We start from the raw sequence: 20,925 nt of genomic DNA, 5'->3' as shown, positions 1-20,925 counted from the left end.
ATCTGACGGAATGCCTGCAGCATTCCCTGTTATCAGAGGAGGAGGTCAGATGCCTGACCAACACTCCCCTTTTAATTGGCAAGTCCTTTCAGGTCTGCGTAAGTTGTCTGCACAGCATGGCTTGAGATCCCCTGCTGTACAGAAGATGCTTTCATTTTTAGCTGCAGAGGAGATGACTCCATTTGATGTGAAACAGATAGCCAGACTAATTTGTTCTTCAACTCAATATATGATGTTTGAGATAACGTGGTGATGACGTGCCGAGGAGGCGTCGCTAGCCAATCTTGAGTTATCACCAGATGACCCCAAATTCGGAGCAGGCCCAGCTCAGCTGATGGGGCTACCCCCTGTTGATAATCCACAGCTGCAGGCTCGCCTGAATCCTTTTGTGTTAGTCCAGGCTCGAGATATAGGTATGAAGGCTCTCTTGAAAGTTGCACACCTATCTACATCCACACCGCGATATGCAACGATAAGGCAAGCACCTCAGAAGCCATTCATGCAATTCATAGAACGCTTGAGAGATGCCATGGAGAACCAGGTAGATGACTATGCAAAAAATCTATTGATACTGCAATTGGCCAGAGACAATGCGAATGATGAATGTAGAAAGGCCATAGACCTCTTACCAAAAGAAAATCCTACCTTAGAGGAGATGATAAATACTTGTGCTAAAGTGGGAAATGTCTCTCACCAAATAACTATGCTAGCAGAGTCTCTTGCAACTGTAGCCAAGGTAACAAGTCGTTGTTCTCCCTGCAGACAGCAAGGTCACGACAAAACCGATTGTCCCTGCAATAATCAGGCACTAAAAAGCCCTGCAGAAAGGTGTAAGGGATGCGGAAAGCCAGGACATCATGTAAAGTGATGTAAATCCACATTTCATGCAAATGGACATCCTCCTAGAGAGCAGGGAAACGGGAGGACAAGCGCGACAGGGAAGCGCATGCAGACACAAATATTTTCCCAGAGAGCACGACCGACACAAGCCTATGCGACCAGCTTGTTGGAAGGACATGAGGATCAGCCGGCATGGATGTTTCCACTGTCAACACAGTAACTTTAAACTCATTGAAGGTACATAAAGTCCCCCTAAAGGCACATGGACCCATAGGACGGAGTCTAAGTGCTTTGCTAATAGGGAGATCAAGTGCAACATTGCAAGGTATTTTTGTACATCCAGGGGTTGTGGATGCTGATTACATGGGACGAATACATGCTATGGTGTCCACACCCACCCCTCCTGTTTCGATACCTGCTCAGACTCGTATTGCTCAACTTGTTCCTTTTAAGTCTTGTGTCCCAAAAACAGACTACAGACTGCAAGGGAATCAAGGCTTCGGATCAACGAGACCACCTGAAGTATATTGGACTCAAGACGTATCAGACCAGAAACCATAAATGGTTTGTACTTTGACTATGCAAGATGTGACTCCATCACAAATAAGACTCAAGGGACTCATAGACACAGGGGCCGATGTTACCATCATCTCTGCTTCTGCGTGGCCACCCTTGTGGCCCACGATGCCGGTAGGGTCTGCTGTTGCCGGCCTTGGGGGCGCTGCACAAAGCTACATGAGTGCCAATCCTGCCAATCCTGTATTACTCAAAAACTCAGAGGGACAGACAGCTACTGTCCATCCCTATGTCAATGTGGCACCTCTAAATCTGTGGGGACGGAATGTTCTAGCAGCTTGGAGGGGTGAAAGTGGAGACAAATTTTTAAAGGGGGCCACTGTGCAGAAGGATGCAAAGTACCCTACACTGCCTTTGCAGTGGCTCACAAAACGACCTATCTGGATAGAGCAGTGGCCCCTGACAAAAGAAAAATTAGTTGCCCTTCACGAATTGGTTCAAGAACAATTACAACAGGGGCACATTGAACGGTCTACCAGTCCCTGGAATACACCTGTCTTTGTGATCAAAAAGAAATCAGGGAAATGGAGATTGCTCCATGATTAATGTCGAATTAATGTGGTGATACAGAGTATGGGTGCTTTGCAGCCTGGAATGCCATCCTCCACAATGATACCTGCTGAATGGGATATATTAATTGTGGATCTGAAAGATTGTTTTTTTTACCATTCCACTGCATCCGAAGGATATTCCTTAATTTGCATTTACAGTGCCATCTGTTAATAATGCTGAACCTGTGAAATGATATCAATGAAAAGTCTTGCCACAGGGCATGAAAAATAGCCCAACCATTTGCCAATGGTATGTAGCACAAGCCTTGTCAATGGTTAGGGAACAATTCCCTGGAGCATATTGCTATCATTATATGGATGATATCTGTTAAAGTGGGGATACTGTAACATGCATATATCAAACCAGGAGTCCCGTGGAAAAGAAATATATATGTGGACAGACTCTTGGTAGATGTTTCAGAGATGTTTATTTCTCCAGCCGCATGGCCGGAGCTCTGCCGAGGAACCGTCACAGTCACCGGACCAAGGGTCCTTTGCCCGCGCAGGGAAACACAAACCAACCAATGGGGAATGAGGCTGACCAGGGGCAGGGAAACCCCGTGCCTCCCCCCCAGGGTCCCTCTCCCAGGGCTCCATGGCAGGGGGGAGGGACCCCAACATTTCACCAGTTTTATTTTAATAAAAGGAGAATGAAAACAACGGGATAAACATAACATGAACAGTTTCAAAACAAAACAAGCCACCCTCCTGAGTCTTTAAATCTCCAAACAGATTCTGTGGAACATCTTAGGGCTGACACAAGGGAGACAGAACTCTCTGAGCATGCTTTGTGGGGAAACTGAGGCAGGAGAGGGTTTAATTTCTTCCCTCCCCCTTTTCATCCCCCACTCGGCATTGGAAAGGGATTTTTGGGGAAACAATTGGCAAAGGTATGGTTTTGTGAGGGAAACCATGGATGAAAAAGCGAATTGGGAATACACTGGGGGTAATAGGACATAGGGTAAAAGGGAAAGGTGGGATTAGGAAAGGGAGACTGTAGGGGGGGCTTACAATGGAGATCTTGCCTAACATGACTACGATTTTTTTGCATATATACTGCCTTTTACAGGAACACCATCAGGCCCAGTGACCTGTGATGCTTGTAACCCTTTTCTACCTTGTATAATTTTGAATTCCACCACCTCTCCATCTCCCAAGCTTGGGATCCATTTTTCAGGGTTATTCTTTTTAATAGCAGTCCTATGCATGAATATGTCTTGCTGGTTGTCACACCTTGTTATAAAACCATAATTTTGCTTAACATTATACCATTTTACTATCCCAAAGATCTTAGCTACTATGATCTTTTCCTTTTTCCGAGTGGCTGCTGTTTTCTGTCTCGCTGCCTTTGCTCTCTCTTTCGGTCACTCCCGTGTTGGAATTGTCGGGGCATCTGGGGCTGCCTGAGCTGCTCACGCCTGCGCGTTCTTCCCGGGGTCGCATTTGGGGCTGCGCGGGCCGGGCCGGGCCGCACTGCTTAGTTCTCCGTGCGTCGCCTCCTCTGGTCGCAGATTCGCTGCCGCTGCCAGGCGCTGCATCTCGGCCGGGCCCCCGAGCGATGACTCCCCCATGCCCTGCTCCAGCATGCGTTTTGGCTGGGCGCAGCTCCGCTCCACCACCACCAGCCGCCGCCCGCACGCCACCCCTCTCAGTCGGGCATTCAAGGAGCTCGCTCCACCACGCGCTGCGCGGGGCCGGGCGGGCACCGCTGGGTCCCGCCGCTCCCGCCACGCCTCGCTCCACCACCGACACTGCGGCTCGGGTGGCTCCGCCCGTGCACGGGAGCTGCCTCACTGCTGCTTGCAGAGCGCTCGGTCCATGTGGCTGAGGCCGTACAGTCCCTGAGGCAGGCTTCCCTTCGTCAGGACACAGCTGACATTGCTCAACAGTCTCGGTAATTAAATAATGTTCACGAAAATATTCTTCCATCGGCATGTATTTTGACTCAAAAATTAACTGTGTCCAAGCGGCCTTCCAAAAGTCCTTGATAAGAATTAAATCCTAAGAAACATAGAAAAAGTTCCTAAACAACCATGCCAGGAAGTGTTTCAGTTCTTTTTGAGCTTGAATCAAGCTAAAATTTACAAATCATTGTTCAAGAATCATTTTAAGATAAATGTCCATATGCGGCTCTGAAGGCAAAGAGTCTTCTCATGCTTCCTCCATAGTTTAGATACGGAATAGCAAAGCAAAACCAAGAAGAGGAATCCAAAGTTTCTAGGGTTTACTTACACAAATCAGTCGCTTAGGGATCGGGGATCGTTCTGCTCACAATTCTCCACCATTTGTTACAGCGGGGATACTGTAACACGCATATATCAAACCAGGAGTCCCGTGGAAAAGAAATGTATATGGACGGATTCTTGGTAGATGTTTCAGAGATGTTTATTTCTCCAGCCGCATGGCTGGAGCTCTGCCGAGGAACTCTTACAGTCACCGGACCAAGGGTCCTTTGCCCGCGCAGGGAAACACAAACCAACCAATGGGGAATGAGGCTGACCTGAGGCAGGGAAACCCTGTGCTTCCCCCCCAGGGTCCCTGTCTGAGGGTTACATGGCAGGGGGGAGGGACCCCAACAGATATCCTGGTAGCAACTCCCACGAAAGAGGATTTGTTACAAATCCAACCACATTTGCTCAAAGCGCTGCAAAATTATGGTTTGCATATAGCTCCAGAAAAGATGCAACTGCAGCCACCTTGGAGATATCTGGGAGTGTCTTGGGGTGACTTTATGATGTGTATCCCATGTCGCTGCCCTATGCCCAGAAATTAACTTTGTGCCTTTCTATGCCTCTAAACTGAGCCTGAGAGGGGGAAGGAAAAACTTGAGCAAAACTTTTTCAAAGCAGTTTGCAGCTTGTTCAAGGTCACACAGAGATAGCAGTTTTTTTCCCCAGCTGCGGCAGGGGAGCGAGGAGGCACCCAGCTTGCGGCTTTCCAGTCAGTTTTTGGCCAGTTGTTTCAGTTTCTTTTTTCTCCGGAGAGAGACTGAGAGTTGAACTTTGCTTTTCCTCCCCTGGAATTTCAGATTTTCTCCCTTTTCTACTGGACTGCTTCAACCTTAGAGCACATCAGGAGGACTTTCCACCAGGCACAGAGGGCCTGGCCCTGGGCCAAGCCCCAGCTCCGAGGAGACCAAAGGGAGGACTCTAATGCTTTCCCAGGTTTTTCCTCCACAGCAAGAGATTTTATTATTTAGCATTATTTTCCTTTTCCTGTGTGTTTGTTAAATAAATAGTTTTATCTCCTTCACTTTCCTTCGAGGAAAATTTATTTTTCCTGAACCTGGTGGGGGAGGGGTGGTTGTGCCTTCTCTCAGAGGATATATTTCTAAATTTGGCCAAACCGGAACAGGGAGTCAAAATATTTGAGCAAACAATACAGCCACAAAATGTTCAATTTGAAAAATCAATTCAGACTTTGAATGATGCACAGAAATTTTGGGTACCATAAATTGGCTATGACCCTATTTAGGGTTGACTACAGTGCAATTATCCCCACTGTTTAATATCCTTAAAGGAGATCCGGAGTTAACTTCACTGAGGAAGTTAACCCTTGAAGCAGAACAAGTGCTGGAAGAGGTGCAACAAGCTATTTCAAATCGTCAGGTCTACAGGGTGGACCTCACCATTGATACTGTTGTGTTTCTTGTCACTCCATATTTCCATCCTACAGGCATCATTGGACAGTGGAATGATCAATGGCCTGACCCTTTGCACATTTTGGAATGGGTCTTTTTGTCTCACCAGCCTAAGAAAACAGCACCTACGCTGTTTGAACTAATTGCTCAACTGATCACCAAATTTCAGCAGAGATGCCTTCAGTTTATGGCCAAAGACCCTGTAAAAATCATACTTCCCATTCAACAAGAACATTTTGAATGTAGTTTTGCAAACAGTGCTCCTTTACAGAGTGCACTGCAAAACTTTTCAGGGCAAATTGCTTATCATCTGCCCAGTCACAAATTGCTGCAATTGGCAAAATCCACCAGCTTATCTTTATGACCTAAGAACAGTCGTGTGCCGTTACAGGGGGCTCACTGTTTTTACTGATGGATCAGGAAAAACAGGAAAGGCCATTGTCACCTGGAGGGATGAGTCTGGGTGGCAGACGCTGGAAGGCCATGAATCAGGCTCTGCCCAGATTGTTGAATTAAGAGCTGTGGCTATGGCATTTCAGCGATTCTCTCATGTACCATTGAATCTTGTTACTGATTCTGTTTATGTTGCAGACATTACACAGTGCCTTGATTGCTCACTTTTAAAGGAAGTTAATAATGCTGCTCTTTTCTCATTGTTGAAGACCTTGTGGTGTGCGATTCAGAATCGAACTCATCCTTATTACATTTTGCATATAAGGAGCCACACCAATTTACCAGGATTTATAGTGCAAGGTAATGCCAGAGCTGATAAGTTAGCCAACTCTGCGAGGATGGCACCTCAGCCTGATAAAATAGCGCAAGCCAAAGCCTCACACAACTTTTTCCATCAGAGTGTTCGTACTTTACAAAAGCAATTTCTGCTAATGCCTACCGAGGCTTGCGACATTGTTAATTCCTGTTCTGATTGTCAGGGGTTTGCCACACCTTTACCAGAAGTTGTTAACCCCAGAGGCCTACAAGCCTTGCAAATTTGGCAGACAGATGTCACCCACATTGCTGAATTTGGCTGTCTTAAGTATGTGCATGTTTCTATTGATACCTTCCCTTCTGCTATGTGGACATCTGCTCACGCAGGAGAAAAGTCGTGATGCTATTGCTCATTGGCGACTGGCTTTTGCTGTTTTAGGCGTGCCTTCCTCTGTGAAAACTGATAACGGCCCTGCCTATGTCTCTCAGAAGACTCGGCAGTTTTTACAATTATGAGGTGTGACGCACAAGCTTGGTATTCCACATTCTCCCACTGGTCAAGCTATTATCAAACGTGCTCACGGTTATTTAAAATGTGTTTCGGAAAAACAAAAAGGGGAAATGACTGGAGAAACCCCACAGAGCAGGCTGGCAAAAGCTTTATATACGATAAATCATCTTACAGTGCCCCCAAATTCTAATAATCCTGTTCTTTTGAACCATTTCTTCTCCTTACAGTCTACAGGCGAAACACACCTACCCCAAGTGAATGTATGGGTACAAGATTTACTCACAAACAAATGGGAAGGCCCGTGGGACCTTATCACTTGGGGGCACAGGCATGCTTGTGTTTCCACAGATACTGGTGTGCAGTGGATACCTGCAAGGTGTGTTCGCCCTGATTTGCGACATCAAAAGCGTCATGAGACCAACAGGCAACCTTCTGAAGATGACGATGGTGTGGGCCATCTGTTGGATGGTCCTGCTTCAGGTTGAGATGGAGCAAGGACTAGCCGTGTTACCCTCAATGACAAAAGAAAATGTGTGGGTAACCCTTGCCAACACCCTGAACCAATCGTCTTTGTGCATGTCTCTTGCAACACCACAATCGCCTTTTCACACGTTTGGTTGGAGTACTGGTCGAACCTTCTTCAATAGGTCAGGAAACCTATGGCCAGGCTCCTAAAACTGCTTGTAGTACTGACCTGAAAAAGTGCCTTTGTGACATTGAGGCATGGGATCACACACTCCCTGTGGGCCTTGAGCCACAAGAAATAGATATTTTGGGGTCAATAACAGCTCCAGTGTGTCTTCTTTAATTACACACAGACATGGTGCTGGGAGAACTCACGTTGTCCCAAGTGTTCAAGATGTGTCACCCGCAAATCCTGTATTTCAAAATGCTTCAGCTTGGTGCAATTGGACGGTTTTAAATCAGGATGGTGTTACATACTACCAAGCTGCTTCAGACCATTCTCCACGCAAATTACCTCGAGGGATATTTTTAATTTGTGGAGACCGCATGTGGTCTGCAATGCTTTCACGCACTGTTGGCGGACCATGTACTATTGGCCGCCTAACTCTGCTTACTCCAAATTTAACTATGCTCTTAAATCACACACATGCAACTCGTGACAAACAGTCCTTGCATTCTTTTGCAAGAGACTGCGATGACACTCTTGATTTTTAGAATCTGGAGAAACATGCTTTAACTTCTCTTTTTGTTCCAGGAGTAGCAGCTGGAAAAGCATTGGGACTGTTAAACAAGCTAGGTTGTTGGCTTGCTAAACAGACTAATGCCACTTCGCTTGCTTTGTCAGGATTGTTAACTGATGTTGATTCTATTAGACACACTATCCTGCAAAATTGAGCAGCCATCGACTTCTTGCTGTTGGCACAGGGACACGGTTGTGAAGAATTCGATGGCATGTACTGCATGAATCTTTCTGACCACTCTAAGTCAGTCTTTGCTAATATCAAAGAACTGCAAATAGGTCTTTCAAAATTAAGAGAAGAAAATGAGTCTAGTTGGTTTAATGATCTGTTTGGTAACTGGCAAATTACTAAATGGATCAAAGATCTCATAAAAGCGGGAGGTCTAATTATAATTGTTACCCTTCTTGTGCCGTGTTTGTTCTCCTTTCTGCAAAGGGCCCTGCAGAGGACCACAAACTCTGCATTTCCGGTTGAAAAACAAAAAGGGGGAGCTGTGGAAACTGACGGCTGGTCAGAAAGCTTCACAGACATTGATTTGAGCACAATTACTCTTTACCCTTGAGAATTCAGCTTGCATCCATGAGAACTTTAACATCAACAGAAGCAAGAAACCAAAACAAAGAGAAGAAAATACGTAGCTGTTCGAGGGATGTTGTTTTTAGCTTAGATTTGTTTTCTTATGGGTGGTGGTTGCAACCTACCAATAAGTTTTAAGCGGTGTTAATGTAGAAGCCTATGAGGACACAGCATGAGTGCCAAGAGACTATATAAATTGAGACTTTGTAGAATAAAATGTCTTTTCTGTTCTTTTGCCTTCTGACAGAGTTGGTGTGCATTATTTGTGAGTGTCGCATCCATCTCAACTGCGACACGGAGCCTTCTTGTCATAGCTCCCACTGTCTCATTTTCTTCATTCCACTGAAGTGACACTAGGAATTGAGTATATGCTTGGGTCCCGAGTTGTGCCACTTTGAGCCACATCAGTGTTGTATTAATTGTTTGTCCTGGTTTGAGACAAATTCAGAGGAACGTCCGAATTTGAACGTCCTCTGATAGAAGTCAGGTTACAACCACCCCTCCCCCACCAGGTTGGGGAAAAATTTCCCTCGAAGGAAAGTGAAAGGAAAAAACCTATTTATTTAACAAACACACGGGAAAAGAATAATAATGCTGAATAATAAAACTTCTTGCTGTGGAGAGAAACCTGGGAAGATGTGAGAGTCCTTTTCTGTGGGTGTGGTCTCTCTCCTCTTTGGAGCTGGGTTTTCGGCATAGGCCCCTCTGGGCCTCAGTGGAAAGCTCTCCCAGTGAGTTCTGGTGTTCTCAACAGTTCCAGAAGAGAAGAAGAAGAAGCCGAAGTCCCAGGAAAAAAAATTTAACTCTCCATCTCTCTCTGGAGAAAACAGAGCTGAAAGCTGGCTGAAAAGTAGGAAAAGGGTGCTTCCTCCGCTCTTGCCGCCACAGAAGCTATCTCTGTGTCCTTGAACACAAAACTGCTTTGAAAAGTTTGTCTGGCTTCTTTTTTTTTTTTTTTTTTTTTTTTTTCTTTCTCTCATACCCAGTTTTAAAGACACAGAAAGGCATGGGAATCATGTCTGGGCATAGAGCGGCAATAGGGGATACACATCATAAGTCACCCCAAGACAATTTCCTACTCTGGACAGGGGCGACTACGACTGGCTTAGGCTGCCCTTCTGGTTTAACTGCAGCTGAATGACCGTGGTGTCTGTAGATTTGTTCTCCCTCCCCTCTGTAGCTGCTGTACAGTAACGAGCAGTGTGCGATAAGCATTAGCCGGGATCCAGTAAAATGCAATGAGCTGCTTCTCTTTGGAGCTGCCACAGTAATTTTCTTTCAGATATTTTTCTACCTTAGCTGGGTTCTGAGTTTGTTCAGGGGGAAAATTCCAAACTATTAGGGCAGAGTATTTCTTTAGGACCTGACCTATGTCCTCCCACATCCCATGCCACTCAGGATTTTTCACCACTGGGGCAGATCTCTGGGCAACCTCCCTGGAAATCTCAGTCCTAATTCTAAATGTGTTGTAGACCATTGTATTGGTTTTGCACGGCCTGGTTTTTGGTAGCAGGGGGGGCCACGAAGGTGGCGTCTGTGAGAAGCTGCTAGAAGCTTCCACCATGTCTGGCAGAGCAAATCCCTGAAGGCTCCAAAGATGTATGTGCCACTGGCCAAGGCTGGGCCAATTAGAAATGGTGGTAACACCTCTGTGATAATATATTTAAGAAGGAAGAAAAAAAAGTTGTTGCACAGTTTTAATTCCAGCGAGAGAAGAGCAGGGTGAGAATATGTCAGAGAAACAACTATGCAGACACCAAGGTCAGTGAAGAAGGAGGGGGAGGTGATCCAGGCGCTGGAGCTGAGATTCCTCTGCAGCCTGTGGTGAAAACCATGGTGAAGCAGGCTGTCCTCCTGCAGGCCATGGAGGTCCATGGGGATGCAGACACCCACCTGCAGCTCATGCAGGAGATCCACGCTGGAGCAGATGGATGCCTAGAGGAGGCTATGATCCTGTGGAAGGCCCATGGAGAGAGGGGCCCTGCTCCCAGGCTGGAGCAGCCTGTCCTTGGCGGACTGCACCCCGTGGAAGAGTGACCCACACTGCAGCAGTCTGAGGGGTACTGTTGCCCGTGGGATGGACTCATTCTGCAGCAGTTCGCAGAGAGAGATGGAGCCAAGTCAGAGAAGTTCATGGAGAACTGTCTACCGTGGGAGGGACCCCATGGTGCAGCAGGGGAACGACTCCTCTCCCTGAGCACTGGGAGAAGCCGAGGGTGATGAACTGACCAAAACCCCCATTCCCTGTCTCCTTGCACCACTGGGTAGGAGGTAGAGCTGGGAAGGAGGGAGGAGTGGGGGGGGAAGGTGTTTTTAAGGGCTTGTTTTGCTTCTCATTATCCTGCTCTCATTTTGTTTGTAATAAATTTGCCTTATATCTCTAAGTTGAGCCTGCTTTGCCCTTGATGGTATATATTGAGCGATCTCTCCCAGTCCTTATCTCAACCCACGAACCCTTTGTTAAATTTTTTCTCCTCTGTCCAGCTGCAGCAGAGGAGTGAGTGAGCAGCTTTGGTGGGTGCCTGGCATTTGGCCAGTATCAAGCCACAACAACCTGTGGGGTATGCCCAGCTACTGCCCTGGAGGGATGTCTGCTGAGATAAGGAGATTGAGCAATCTCCCAGCAGGACTCCCTGGAAAGGCAACCACTTTGGTCACGGTGAGGAAAGGCAGACCCACAATCCTTTGAGAGACACTATGCAGATCATTCTGTAACCCATTGGTCTGTTCCAATCCTAGATCCTCTGTAATCCATTGGTCCCTTACTGATCCCCTGTATCCCTATAAAAGCAAGCTCTCTGAGGCCCCTCCCAGAGAGGGTTCTTGTCCCTGGCTCCCCCCTTCGTCGGAGGGGACCCATAATAAAGCTACCTTCGTGCGGAACCAGCCACACGAGCCTTCTCGTCTCTCTCTCTCTGGTCTGGCTTGGCCTGGAGGCTGCCCTGCAGAGCTGAGCTGGAATCACGAGCTGATAATCACCAAAGAGCTGACAGCTTCTGCATGGGCCCTCCTGCCAGCAGCTGAGGGAAGACACCGGACCTCGGGAAGGCGATTCCTTTCGGGACCATCTCCCCGGACTGGTCACCTCTTCCTGGGTCAGAGCCGCTGACCCCCATCACCAGCTGTAATAACTGGCACGTGAACAGCCTTGGACCCCGGACCCCCGGACCTGGCCTGAGCTGCTTCTTGATCGCCAAGACAGAACCAGCCGTTTGTGTGCTGCTCCTCTGAAGATAGACCTACGTTTTAGCAGGTCTTTTGGACGGGGACAGTTCGAGACCCTCGCCTCCCACCTAGGACTGAAGTCCCTGAGGATCGAACTGCCAGACCATCCCCCCAGCAGACCTTTCCAGGAGCCAGCCCCACCAGAAAACGGGATTTGTAAGTTTAAATTTGGGGCTCTCCTCCTCTTGCGCGCAAATTTTGGATTTTTTTTCTCTTTTTCTGCTGAGGGAGGAACTAAGATGGGACATAGGCAAGCTAAACTCAGCCTTTCCCAATCTGAGAGAGACCTATACCCCTTTCTTCTAACCCTTCTCTTAAAATATGACTTTAAATTCTCTAAAGGCATTCTTTCTAAGAAAAATCTTAAATCTTTCAGTAATTGGATATCTCTAAATTTCCCTGATGCTACCACAGATTCTGTTCTTTCTGATCCGTTCTGGGACAGGGTGGGGAACAAACTGTATTCCTCTCAAGCCTCGGGAAACCTCTCCGTTTCCAAATTCATTCCTTTATTTCATTTACTGGTTAAAATGTGTCGTGCGAAAACCCCCCCTCAGCCAAACTGGAACAAATTTAGTGGCGCCCAAGGTGGGGCTCGAACCCACGACCCTGAGATTAAGGGTCTCATGCTCTACCGACTGAGCTAGAGACCCACTAAATTTGTTCCAGTTTGGGCAAATTTAGAAATATATCCTCTGAGAGAAGGCACAACCACCCCTCCCCCACCAGGTTCGGGAAAAAAATAAATTTTCCTCGAAGGAAAGTGAAGAAGATAAAACTATTTATTTAACAAACACATGGGAAGGAAAATAATGTTAGATGGTAAAATCTTTCGCTGTAGAGGAAAAAAACCTTGGAAAGTGTTCGAGTCCTCCCTTTGGTCTCCTCGGAGCTGGGGCTTGGGCCGGGGCCAGGCCCTCTGTGCCTGGTGGAAAGTCCTCCCGATGTGCTCTGATGTTACAGCAATCAAGCAGTCCAGTAGAAAAGGGGAAAAATCCGGAATTCCAGAGAAGGAAATCCAAAGTCCAACTCTCAGTCTCTCTCCGGAGAACAAGAAACTGAAAACAACTGGCCAAAAACTGACTGGAAAGCAGCAAGCCGGGTGCTTCCTCCCTCCCCTGCCCCAGCTGGGGGAAAAAAGAACCTGCTATCTTTTTGTAACCTTGAACGAGCGGCAACTGCTTTGAGAAAGTTTTGCTCAGTTTTTTTTCCTTCCCCCTTTCAGGCTCAGTTTAGAGGCATAGAAAGGCACAAAAATTAATTTCTGGGCATAGGCAGCGATATGGGATACACATCATAAGGTCACCCCAAGACACTGAGATACAAACAGTGCACCCTGGACAAGAGATTCTTGTCCAGCTTTGCTGCACGGACACACCTTTCTTTCTCCCACAGGGAACACCGATTGCTCAAGCCTTTTTCCTTCCACAGAACCGCCCAGAACAGCTTCCTCTCAATCCTACAGCAATGTGGATAGAGATCGTGGGCTCAAACAAACCGACCATCGAGTGCAGCTTGTTCTGTAAAGGAGAGAGGGTCTACCACCCAGGGATGCTGGACACCGGAGCAGACGTGACCATCATCGCCCGTTCCGAGTGGCCAGGGAATTGGGAACTGGAGCCAGTGGCAGGTATGATCTCCGGGATTGGTGGAGTTGCAGTATCCATGAGAAGCAAACGAAATGTTGTCATTGAAGGACCCGAAGGCAAGATAGCGACCACCCAACCATTCGTGGTAAGAGCCCCCATCACCCTATGGGGCAGAGACCTTCTATCCCAGTGGGGTGCCACTCTTACCATTCCCAGCCAGGATTTCTGATCGGGGCCACTGAGAAACGCGCGCTGCCATCTACTCCCCCGCTCACCTGGAAGACTGACAACCCAAAATGGACAAGGCAGTGGCCCCTTGAAAAAGAAAAACTTAGCGCACTGGAAGCCCTGGTGGAAGAGCAGCTTGCCAAAGGTCATATCACCGAGACTACAAGCCCTTGGAATTCCCCTGTCTTTGTACTGAAAAAGCCTGGCAAGGACAAATGGAGACTACTCCAGGACCTACGAAAGATCAATGAGGTCATTGAAGACATGGGCCCCCTCCAACCCGGCCTGCCATCACCATCGATGCTGCCCCGAGACTGGCTGCTGGCCATCATAGACATTAAAGACTGTTTCTTTAACATCCCGCTCCATCCTCAGGATGCACCACGGTTCGCCTTCTCCATCCCCCCTCTTAACGATGAAGCCCCACTCAGAAGATACCATTGGCTCGTCCTCCCACAAGGCATGAAGAACAGCCCGACCATCTGCCAGTGGTACGTCGCCCACATTCTGTCCCCCATCATGAGCCTATTCCCGGAAGCAATCATTTACCACTATATGGATGACATACTAATATGTGCATCAGAAAAAACTTACTTGGACAGAAGTCTTAAAAAGACAATTGAAGCCATAGAAGAAGCAGGGTTCGAGATTCGTGAGGACAAAGTGCAGCACTCCAGCACATGGACTTACCTCGGCCTCCAGATCCGTGAGAGAACCATCGTACCCCAGCAACTCGCCATCAAAGAGGATCCCAAAACCCTAAGGGACTTACACAGCCTGTGCAGATCCATAAATTGGATACGCTCCCTACTGGGAATCACAACAGAAGACCTCACTCCCCTCTTCAACCTCCTCCGCGGCAGCGGAGACTTGGACTCTCCATGTGCCCTCACACCTGAAGCCCGAGATACCATCACCAAAGTCCAGGAAGCCCTGTCTTCACACCAAGCCCATCGCGTTGAACCCAGCCTGCCTCTCCAGTTTGCAGTTTTGGGTAAAGCTCCCTGTTTACATGGACTGATCTTCCAATGGGACCCTAAACCCAGAGACTCTTTGCTGATACTTGAATGGGTCTTCACAAGCCATCAACCTACAAAGACACTAACCACCTTCCAAGAAGTAATGGCACATTTAATAAAAAAGGCCAGAACTCGTCTCCGCTCTCTTGCAGGGTGTGAGTTCACATGCATATACTTGCCATTGACCACTGAAGATCTGAAGCAGTTGCTCCAGGCCAATGAGAGCCTCCAGTTAGCCCTAGATAGCTACACAGGCCAAATTTCCATTCACATGCCAAAACATAGATTTTTCTACCCTGATGCAGCTTTTAAATTAATTCCAAAATTAATCCAAAGTAGAAAACCTCTCAAAGCTCTGACCGTCTTTACTGATGGGTCTGGCTCGTCACATTGGTCTGTCATGACATGGAGGCAACCCAATACCCAAAAATGGGAATCTGATATCCAAATAGTAGAGGGATCTCCACAGATTGCTGAATTAGCAGCTGTTGTCAGAGCCTTTGAGAAGTTTAAAGATGAACCTTTTAATTTGGTCACAGATTCGGCTTATGTCGCTGGCATAGCTATGAGGGCTGAACATGCTTTTCTAAAGGAGGTCTCCAACCAAAAATTATACCAATTGGTTTCTACATTAATTCATTTAATCTCCCACAGAAAACAGCCTTACTACATTATGCATGTGAGGTCACACACCGACCTCCCTGGCCCCATTGCCGAAGGGAACAGGAGAGCAGATACACTGGCCATGCCAGCAGAGACTGCAAACGTCCCTGACATCTTTGCCCAGGCGAAGTTGTCACATGCATTTTTTCACCAAAACATTCCTGCCCTTGTCAGAATGTTCAAGCTTTCAAAAGATCAAGCAAAAGCTATCATTGCAATGTGCCCGAACTGCCAGAACTACCAAATAGCATCTATGGGTACCGGAGTCAACCCCCGTGGTCTGAACAGCTGCCAATTATGGCAAACCGATGTAACCCACTTCCCATCCTTTGGGAGATCCAAATATGTGCACGTGTCAGTTGACACATTTTCTGGGGCAGTGTTTGCATCAGCCCATGCAGGAGAAAGTGCCATCCACGTCATCAAGCATTTTCTCCTTGCCTTTGCCACCCTGGGAGTCCCTGAAGAAATCAAAACAGATAATGGGCCTGCCTACACCTCTCACAAGTTAAAAGATTTCTTCAACCAATGGGGAATAAAACACAAGACAGGCATACCTAGCAATCCCACAGGACAATCCATCATAGAAAGGACCCACCAAACCCTCAAAAGAGTCCTCAATCAGCAACGGAGAGAAACAGAAATTTTGTCTCCTGTTGAAAGACTCTGTAAGGCTCTCTATGTCATTAACTTCCTAAATGGTACCTCATCAGAACCTGACCCCCCAATACTCCGCCACTTCTCAAACTCAACCCAAGCTAAGCTCACGGAGAAGCCACCAGTGCTGGTAAAGGACCCAGAATCACACCAGGTCTCTGGGCCCTTCCAATTGATTACCTGGGGGAGAGGCTACGCCTGTGTCCAGCTACCATCTGGCCCGAAGTGGTTCCCAGGAAAAAGTATTAAACCATACTTAGGCCCTACAAACATTGCTACCACAAACACCAAGAATTCTCCTGAGACAAATACAGGACCTCCCCAAAACCAGACCAGCTCGGCATGGAGACGAAAACGTTGCCGGATGCCCACCAACCAGGAAAAAGATCGTCCCACCACACGGCAGCAGACGAAACAGAAAGCTGAACAAGAAGCTACAGCAAAAAGTCAAGCTGTAGGCCAGACACAGCCTGAAAAAACTGATCCTTAGTTTATATGTTATCACCCCTTGTTACCCCAAAATATCCCCTTCCCTCAACCCTTGTCAAACTTCCCTAAACCCCAAAAGCTCCCCTCTCACCACAAAGCTAACAAATCTCGCTTATATTCCCTCTCAGAAGCCCCATCCCTGCCCAAAGATGAAATGTATCTACGTTGATGCTGTCCTCACCGTTGCCTCGATGTTCTTCGCCGTACCACATGCCTTCAGCTGGCTTGTCCCACAGCCTAGCCATAATGCTTGGGTGACCCTAGCAAAGACACTCAATCAAGACAATCTGTGCCTGTCCATGGGCAGGGTAGACAACCCACTCTCTACGTGCCTGGTAGGAATTCCCTTGGTAGCAGATGATTGGCCCATCACTAACTCAGAGCTCCTCCACACCACAGGTAAGAGGCCCAACCCGGTAGACACTTGGGATGAGTGGACAAAGATTCTGCCAAATGCTCGAGATGAACCCCAAGAATTAAACCTGCTGGGGTCCTCCAAAGCAACATATTGTGTCAAATTTTATTTTAGACTGCAAAGCCAATGCTGGCCAGGGATTGACCAAGCAAAAAACACATACAGAAAAGACATATCACCATTTAACAAAGCCTATAATAGTCAAGATTGGTGCAATTACACCAGCCACGTACTCTCTGTGTCCACTCTCCACCCAAAAGTGTTACCCCGGGGAGTCTTTCTTGTCTGTGGTGACAGAGTATGGGCCGGGATCCCCTCACACCTCCAAGGAGGCCCCTGTAGCCTTGGCAAGCTTTCTACTCTCACGCCAAATATTACATTGTTACATAATTGGAGACAAACAGACACATCAACACGTCAAGAGATCCTTTGCTGAGTTTGACGAAAGTTGTGACAGCCACGTTTACAATTGGAATAAGGCAGAACAAGTTGCAGCTTCCGTGTTCACCCCTTGGTTAGCTGCACTCAAGGCCCTTGGGGATATCAATCACCTAGGGTGTTGGCTAAGCAAACAGGCTAATGCAACATCTGCTGCCTTGAGCGATCTTTTAAGAGATGAGGAGACTACCAGACATGCAACCCTACAGAATCGAGTAGCAATAGACTACCTACTGCTTGCCCACGGACATGGCTGCCAAGACTTTGAAGGGATGTGCTGCTTCAATCTTTCTTTGCACTCAACATCCATCCAGGCAAACATCCAGAAACTACAAGAACTAGTAAAAGACCTAAAAGTAGATAAGATCCTAGACTGGGTCAATGACCTTTTTGGACGATGGGGAATAACGGGATGGATTGCATCTTTGATTAAGGGAGCTTTGTGGGTATTCATTGTAATTATTACTGTGTTACTTATGTTCTCTTGCCTCCTACGTTGCTGCAGAAAGGCTGCTGGGAATGCCTTTTTAATAAATACAGAAGGGGGAGTTGTGGGGTATGCCCAGCCACTGCCCTGGAGGGATGTCTGCTGAGATAAGGAGATTGAGCAATCTCCCAGCAGGACTCCCTGGAAAGGCAACCACTTTGGTCACGGCGAGGAAAGGCAAACCCACAATCCTTTGAGAGACACTATGCAGATCATTCTGTAACCCATTGGTCTATTCCCATCCCAGATCCTCTGTAATCCATTGGTCCCTTACTGATCCCCTGTATCCCTATAAAAGCAAGCTCTCTGGGGCCCCTCCCAGAGAGGGTTCTTGTCCCTGGCTCCCCCCTTCGCCGGAGGGGACCCATAATAAAGCTACCTTCGTGCGGAACCAGCCACACAAGCCTTCTCGTCTCTCTCTCTCTGGTCTGGCTTGGCCTGGAGGCTGCCCTGCAGAGCTGAGCTGGAATCACGAGCTGATAATCACCAAAGAGCTGGCAGCTTCTGCATGGGCCTCCTGCCAGCAGCTGAGGGAAGACACCGGACCTCGGGAAGGCGATTCCTTTCGGGACCATCTCCCCGGACCGGTCACCTCTTCCTGGGTCAGAACTGCTGACCCCCATCACCAGCTGTAATAACAACCATACAGAGGAGACATAGCAGAATTAGTAACAAAAATATGGTGCCTTTAACATTCAGAGGGAAATGAACATTCTCAAAAGGTGATGTGTCAGACCTGAAAGAGAAGAAGGAAGTGAAAGGCTGGGAAAAATCATTCCCTACTGTTCCCCCAACAGGTTGGGTGTGATTATTAATAAATCCCCAGAAGTAGCAGCTGAGACCAGGGCAGGCAAACAGCAATGAATACACATCGGAAATAATCCTCATTGCCTCTGATCTTATCTTTACATAAGCTGATATTGCAGAATGTATCAACAAAGCAATCTTGGTTTGTGTCCCTGCGACAAAGAGCCAGATCTCAGGCAAATTGTACCATTTATACGGACAAGTACACAAGCCTAGGTGCCACTGTCCTATTATTAGACTGAAGACCATCGTGATGAGTGAGTTCTGTACCCAATACCAAATGTTTTGGACAAAATTGTTATTTTTTCACTTTCTAGTGCCATTTAAGTTGCATGCCAATTTTGTCTTGGTTTAAGACAACTGAAAAGGTAGGCACTTTGGAATGAGTTGCCTCTCCTTCTAGTATTAACCAATCTCTTTCCATCAATAAGGAGAAATGAAATATGAGTAGATATAAGTGAAAAAACCCCAGTTTATTAACAAGCAAAACTGCAACAGGCAAAAAATAATAGTAAATAACCACTAGATACAAAATTTCCATATCTCATGAACTCCACGAGAAAAAAGAGAAACCCAAAATGGTGGAATATTCCTCCCTTCCAAGATGCTGGCCTTCACAGGCTACCACGCAGTCTAGGAGACAAAGGGAAAAGATGGCAGGCCAAAAGAAACCCTCCCAGGAAGATAGGAGCTTACAAAGCAGTTCTAGTGGCAGATGAGAATTGCTGGTGCATATGGGGTCAGCATTGCTTCCTCCTGCTGCCTGCTGGACTCCACCAATGTTGGTGCTGCTGTCCTCCGAGCTGCAGGTGTGTTGGGGAGTGGCAGGGAGGGGCTGGGGGGCGGGGGGCAGGAAGAAACGGTCTCTCCACACCAACGCAAGGTGGCCCAGTCCTGGGACTGGATCAAGCTTGGTGCCACTGATGGGGTTTGCAAAATTCACTCCAAAAGTTTATGATTGTGAAATGCAGTTTTTCTGAGTTGCTGCTGTTGCAAACCCAGGAAAACCCACCTGAGAAAACCTCCATTGAAGCAGGGCCTCTTCCCCAAGCAAAAGCCACCAGGCAAAAGAGGACTCAGCTTGGGTGCCCCGACTTTTTAAAGGGACTGGCGTGTCCCAACCTCATGATTCCATTTCCAACTACGCCACCGGGACTTAAAGAGATAGTAACAATTTTTGAGCACAGATAGATATGAAATACAACAGCATTTTGGGTTACCCAAGACAGCCTACAAGACCGTTCTGGACTCTCCAGAAAGGGCCAAACCTGTGTTGTTGTGTTCCTTCCAGACAACATTGAGAGAGACATTAGCCAAGGATGTGCTAGATAGCTCATTTATGCACGAGAATGAAGATGAGGAGCATTGAGAGCACTCAGAATGGCACTGAGAACTTCAGACATGCTATGGAGACACAGCAGCAAGCCCCTGCCCGAGCCTCAGAGGAAATGGCTCATGTCATCCCTTCCCTGCCAAGAGCTTTGACACTTGTTGATGTATTCAACCAACTCTGGAAGAAGAATTAAGACCTCAAAGGGAACTCAACTACTGCAATTTTCACCAAAAAATAGTGTTGGAAGCTCTCCCTTCATTGGGAAGACCAGCACCACCCTGTCCACTCTACACAAATGAAAACTGAGGGTGACAAAATGTCATCTTATGTGAGTCACTAGTGACAGCAGGCCTAGAAGATACCATCCTCCATCCTCGGTAAGCAGCAACAATTTTCCTAAATCAGGCAGCAAAGCAGTGAAGCATTTCACTCCCAGATCTTCAGATAACCATGCAGGTATTTGCTTCATGAGATGTATCCCAAACAGAAGTCCCAAAGTTAAATCTATACATTAGCTAAAGGACTTGATTTCTTTTTCAGTAGTCCTCTCCAACTGTAACTGAACAGGACTGCATTCACTACACGGAGGGACTGTTACCCAGCAATTACAGGCAGAAAACCATTAAGTGACTGGTTTTCTTAGAGCTGCTCTTTGATCATGGGCAGGTCACCCCACTTAAAGATTTAATTTCTTCCTCTGTCAGGTAGGGCTACACCAACCTGTATTCACTGGCAAAGCTTCAAAGTAACTCCCTGTCTTTCACTTTCTCTTTTTCTTTTGGAAACAATGGAGACTGTAGCATCTGCCAGCACCCACTTGCCCCAACAGGTCTTCAGCATGGTGGCCAATCTCAATGAAATTCAGTGTACAAACTGGACTTGGACTATGATACAAGCAGGTCAATGAGATGGAGAACCTCAAAATGCCCCCAGGATCTTCCCTCACATTTTGCTTCAAATCTGAACCC

At 47.3% G+C, this 20,925-nt stretch overlaps 1 protein-coding gene and 1 non-coding gene across 2 annotated transcripts in view; both read right to left on the bottom strand.

Annotated features, from left to right (window-relative positions):
• The window catches only part of LOC125319331 (CBP80/20-dependent translation initiation factor-like), a 516,903-nt gene that overhangs the window by 483,015 nt on the left and 12,963 nt on the right, over positions 1-20,925 (bottom strand). The window lies entirely within an intron of this gene.
• Positions 12,405-12,490, bottom strand: TRNAK-CUU. Its single transcript has one exon. It is a non-coding gene; the product is annotated as a tRNA-Lys (tRNA).

Source organism: Corvus hawaiiensis, chromosome W (genome assembly GCF_020740725.1).
Source record: "Corvus hawaiiensis isolate bCorHaw1 chromosome W, bCorHaw1.pri.cur, whole genome shotgun sequence".
Lineage (NCBI taxonomy): Eukaryota > Metazoa > Chordata > Aves > Passeriformes > Corvidae > Corvus > Corvus hawaiiensis.
This window is presented reverse-complemented; position numbering and strand designations above follow the sequence as displayed.